Source organism: Labeo rohita, unplaced genomic scaffold (genome assembly GCF_022985175.1).
Source record: "Labeo rohita strain BAU-BD-2019 unplaced genomic scaffold, IGBB_LRoh.1.0 scaffold_1000, whole genome shotgun sequence".
Lineage (NCBI taxonomy): Eukaryota > Metazoa > Chordata > Actinopteri > Cypriniformes > Cyprinidae > Labeo > Labeo rohita.
Window position 1 is genome coordinate 16,671 of NW_026127121.1, and position 5,365 is coordinate 22,035.

Below are 5,365 nucleotides of genomic sequence, written 5' to 3' on the forward strand. Positions count from 1 at the left end.
ATATAGATTTCAGTAGATTTTATAATTTTATATTGAATTAATTTAAACTTATTTTATTTTTACTCTACGTAGGTACTACTGACATTCAATTAAAACAGACACAATAATCACAAAATATCAAATACTTTATTTAAAACAATGCATGTATAACACTTAAAAATACAGTCTTAAACTGCTGGAACAGTGCATCTTCATCATTTCCCCTGTCTTAGGATGTTTTGCAGTGCATTATGTTGTATCCTCTGGATTTATCCTCACAAAGTATCTATAGGCAACAGAAACATAATGGAGAAAAAGACATGCAGCCAAAAAATACATAGCCATCTGCAAAACCCAGGTGCTGCTTTAAAACGTGGCCACCACCTTTGCTGACCATCCACTTTGTTAGTGACAGAAATGTCTTCTCTGAAAAACAAGAAGTAGAAATGGCACACTTTAAAAAGGCAAACCCCACACAGAATACACAAACATCTCAAAACCATAGCTGTTCTCTTACCATGAACTATCATTCTCAGTGTGGTTGGCATGCTCGTCTTTCTTGATGCTTCATTGCAGTTGCCTGTCAAACACCACAAAATGCAGTAAATCTTAAATTCCATTAATAATTATAACAAACTAATTCTAAAACTAGAAAGGCAGCTAACAGTTAGCTATATAACTTGTCTAACCTATAGCTAACACACAATTTTGTTTTCTCAATAGGCTACTGGCCAACATTATACTAACACCTGAACAAAATTTCACATTAGTTAACCAAATGTTAATAAGCACTGCTTGTTGAAAATTATTTTAATTCAGTAACTTAATTTAATAAGCTGACAAAGGCCGTTTGAAACGACAGCGCAGTTTACTATAGTAAAGTTTGTAACCCCCATGTTGACAGGTAAATATTACTAGGTTAAGCTGGTGTGCAAAAATCTGACAAACACTCAGACAGACGTTTATTTATTTTTACCTTACCTGCTGGTCTTAATCTCTCATAAATTGCATCGACACACAGCGTAGATGTTCTCCGGAAGTCTACCGCTCTCGCGGGTTCATCCCCGGGCAAACGCCACGACGCTTTCCGCTGCTTCAGCGTCTTCATTGGACACGAGTGGCGTGGTGCAGTGCGACTCGACAAAAGAAGACAATATAGAACCCATTAAATATACAATTTACAGTGGATGCTTACAGTAAAGGTAATGCCCCGGTATATTTTTGACAGATGTACTTCAAGAGCTTGCGCTGTGTCTGACATGAAGGACAAACGGATGTTCCAGTCATTACAAGCGATGCAACACATCAAGTGTAGTCCGTCCCAAGCTGTTAATGAGGCTGTTACAGCAAATAGTAGTATACAGCAATTTTAAAAAATACAGTAAGTCTCTGTATTTGGGGTTTGACGACACAGAAAATTCCCATAATGCAATAGTTATTACTTTATTTACTGTAAAGGGAATTTACAGTTTTATACTGGGTGATATACAGTTAATAACTGTAAAAATTACAGAAATGTCTAACAAACTCTGAAATCTTAGAAGACGTATTCTGATTTACAGAAAGAAAAAAAAAACAGAATATGTAGGAAAGAAATTATAATTATTAAAAATAAATAAACACATTTGTTCAGTTACATTTTTAACATACCGTTTCCTCTCACTCAAATCAATAATCTTGATTTTTTCATTTTCTTCTCTACTAACCCACGACCACAACCACGGCTCCAACAAACTGAAAAGAAATATAGGTCATAATTGTGTAAGGATGGCGCTAAGCCTGAATTAGAATCCATTTGCAGAAGTTTATTGTTGGGGTTTTTAGCAGACAGAAACGTTAAGACAGGCAAAGGGTCAAAACCAGAGTAACAGTCCAATCTGTCACCATACACAGGGGTAATCCAAAAGACGAGGGGGAGTAGGCAGGCAGAGGGTCCAAACACAATCATCAGTCCAATCAGGCAGTCAAAACATGAGGGATAATCCAGATAAAAGGTAGTCAGGAAAACAGGCAGAAAATAATACACGAAATGCAGACCAGATAAAGCAAGAGAAATGCTTGGTAAGGCAGAATAACTGGCAATACTTCGCCAGGACCATGTGCTCAGTCTCTGGCTTATAAAGCCACCAAACAGGAAGTGAGTGGAGAAGCAGAGGGAGTGGAACACAGTCAGTACTCAGGCAAGGCAAAGCAAGGCAAGTTTATTTATATAGCACATTTCATACACAAAGGTAATTCAAAGTGCTTTACATAAAAGGAAGTAGAATAATCATAAAAATAATCATAAAAACAATAATCACAGCAATAAAACAAAAAAAAAAAACCTAAAAAAATTAAAAAATTGATTTAAAATAAAATTTAAGACAGTTAAAAATGGAAAAGGATTATACATACTGTAGTGCAAGTAGTTCGGACGTAGCACAGTGCTCATTCAGTAAATGCACAGCTAAACGGATGAGTTTTGAGTCTAGATTTAAATGTAGCTAATGTTTTAGCACATTTGATCTCTTCTGGAAGCTGATTCCAACTGTGGGCAGCATAATGGCTAAAAGTGGATTCCCCTTGTTTTGTGTGAACCCTTGGTATTTCTAACTGACTCGATCCTGATGATCTGAGTGGTCTGTTAGGTTTATATTCAGTGAGCATATCTGCAATGTATTTAGGTCCTAGGCCATTGAGCGATTTGGACAAGACTTTCTGGTTCTAGTCAGAATCCTGGCAGCAGTGTTCTGGATGAGCTGCAGCTGTCTAATGGTTTTCTTGGGAGATCTTTTGAGATTATAGTATGCTGATTTAGTTACTGCTTTGACATGACTACTGAAACTAAGGTCTGACTCCAGAATCACACTAAGATTCCTGACTTGGTTTTTAGTTGTTTGACCCCTAGAGTCAAGGTATGCATTCACCTTAAGAACTTCCTCTTTGCTTCCAAATGCAATGACTTCAGTTTTCTCCTTGTTTAACTGAAGAAAGTTCTGGCACATCCAACTGTTAATTTCATCAATGCGTTGGCAGAGGGAATCAATGGGGCTGTAGTCATTTAGCATTAAGGCTAGGTAAATCTGGGTATCATCAGCATAGCTGTGATAGGCAATTTGGTTCTTTTTCATTATTTGACTCAATGGGAGCATATACAGTCTAAACAAGAGCGGCACTAGAATTGAGCCTTGAGGGACTCCACATGTCATGGACGTCCACTTAGACTGATGCTCTCCTATACTCACATAATAACCTCTCCCTTCTAAGTATGAACTGAACCAACTGAGGTGAGGTACTCAGGTGAGGGCTCCCTCTGCTGGCTTGGCATTACAGAATTGTGGGTAATATCATTCACTTCACACAGTTAATAAATGTACAGAGCCCATGAAAAAGACTAATAATGGTGGTATGGTTCAGTGAAAGTTAAAAACATGAATTATTAGAATGAACTTACCTCAGAAACCATTTTCTCTTTTTGCCCATGATTGCACACACTAACGTGCTACACACATACATATATATATATATATGTAGCATGCTAGTGTGTGCCAGGGCCAGTTGCATTTCCACTGTAACTTCTGGGGCCTGATCAGGCCGTCGGGGCTTCCTCGGGGGCCAATGGCCAGGGATTTTCGGGCTGCCTAATATCTCGGACTAAAGTGAGCCAACTGAGGCTAAAGCAGTGGTCATGAACAAAGGCGGAGTTAATCCAAGTTATGAGACTGTCTTGGCATCACTTCTCATTTCCCTGTTTTGTTATATCAAGTATCAACACTTACAATAGTTTTAATGGCAAGTGGTCTGAAAAGGCTTACAATTGCGACCCGATGGGAATTCTGTGAGTCAGAAATATATTACATGTAATACTAAAGGCTATGTATGCTAACCATTGCTGTAAAAAACACGTTATGATTCCGAAAATACCAGAGAACTTGAAAATCATGACATATACTTAAAATTGAAAGCAGTGAGCAGCCCAGGGAGCAATTGGGGGTTCAGTGCCTTGCTCAAAGGTACTTTAGTCATGGTAGTGAAGGTGGAAAGACACTGTTCATTCATAATCCCCACTTTCAGGCCTTCAGGATCACTAGAAAGTCAAAGGCAGGTGAGTTTGATCAAAATTGGAGCTAAACTTTGCAAGAACATGGACCTTGAGTTTGCCAGAGTTAAGAACCCCTGGATTATAATCATGTATTTATTTGATTTCATATTTCTTCTGTCTCTTCCCTCTGTCTTTGTTGATACTAGATGTCTACGTTCACATATTTCATAAATTTCTCATAACTCTTAAACTTATATTACTCCATTTTTCAGTGAGCTCCCTCTGTTGCTTTGGCTGAAAGGATAAAAGGATAACATACAAGGGTTTAGCAGTATTTTTCTGCTTCGTATTCATGTCTATACATGTGTTACGCCTGTTTATTGCCCCCTGCTGGCTTTGCTGTAAGTGCAATCGCTGGCTGGGCAACAGGTGACATTAATCACTGATTAAGCCTCTGGGAGAGTCACGATGTATAAAAGTCTGGTATGTCTTTTGGTTGGTCTCTCTCAGGTGTTGCGTTTGCTTGTGTTTTTTTTCTTCCCTTTCTTCTTAGTTTTCCCATTAAAATACTCGCGCGTGTATAATTTTATTTGACACCCCTAGACGTCTAGTTTGTTATGTAACTTTTTTCTCATTTTGGTAAATAAATGGAGTTTTCCCCAAAATGTGGTGTTGTGCCTATTTTGTGTTGAGGCTCACGAGCTAGCCGTAACATAAAATTGGGGCCTCGTCCAAGATTTTGAGTTCGTCGTTGTATGTGTATATATATATATATTTTTTCTCTTCGGGATTTCCTTTGAGAACTGGCTTTCACTCCGGTTAGTTAGAGTGTTTCAGCTGGGCTGCGTGTGAGCGGTCTTTCCATCGGAACACTGTTTGTTGTTTTGTTGATTTTTTTTTTTTCTTTTTTGTTTTGGGGGTTTTGGAAGGAAACCCCGGGTGGGGGTACGCTTCTCGCGCAGCTGAACTCATTTGGAGAACGGCTGTTACGAGGTTCAGCGTTTTAAGTTGCCTCGAGCCCGGCAGTCCTTTGAAGACTAGAGAGGTTAGTTTGGTGATGATCAGCTATATTGGAGATGAAAAGCCAATGGAAATCCCGGTGAGTACTTTTCCCCCGAATTTTTTTTATTAAATTTGATAAAGAGAGCGTTGTTTTGTGTTTGCGCGTGAGTATTAGGGGTTACTGTTGTTATTTTTAAACGGGAAGTACGTGGTTGCTTGTATAGGCTAAAATAGATTTAGCTAACAGGCATCCTTTTGAGTTTAGGGACAATAGTAATTGTAGACAATAGGAGGAATACGTTTGAGAAGTTACATAGCCGATCGATAGTGAACGGTTGTTGTTTACTGTTAGCTTTATATCGA

The 5,365-nt window shown here is 38.5% G+C and overlaps 1 long non-coding RNA gene across 1 annotated transcript; it reads right to left on the reverse strand.

The window, feature by feature from the left end:
* Positions 1-107: 107 nt before the first annotated feature.
* Positions 108-3,794, reverse strand: LOC127157188 (uncharacterized). Its single transcript, XR_007825854.1, has 3 exons — positions 961-3,794; positions 497-559; positions 108-405 (listed from the first exon to the last, which is right to left on the reverse strand). It is a non-coding gene; the product is annotated as an uncharacterized LOC127157188 (long non-coding RNA).
* Positions 3,795-5,365: the final 1,571 nt, after the last annotated feature.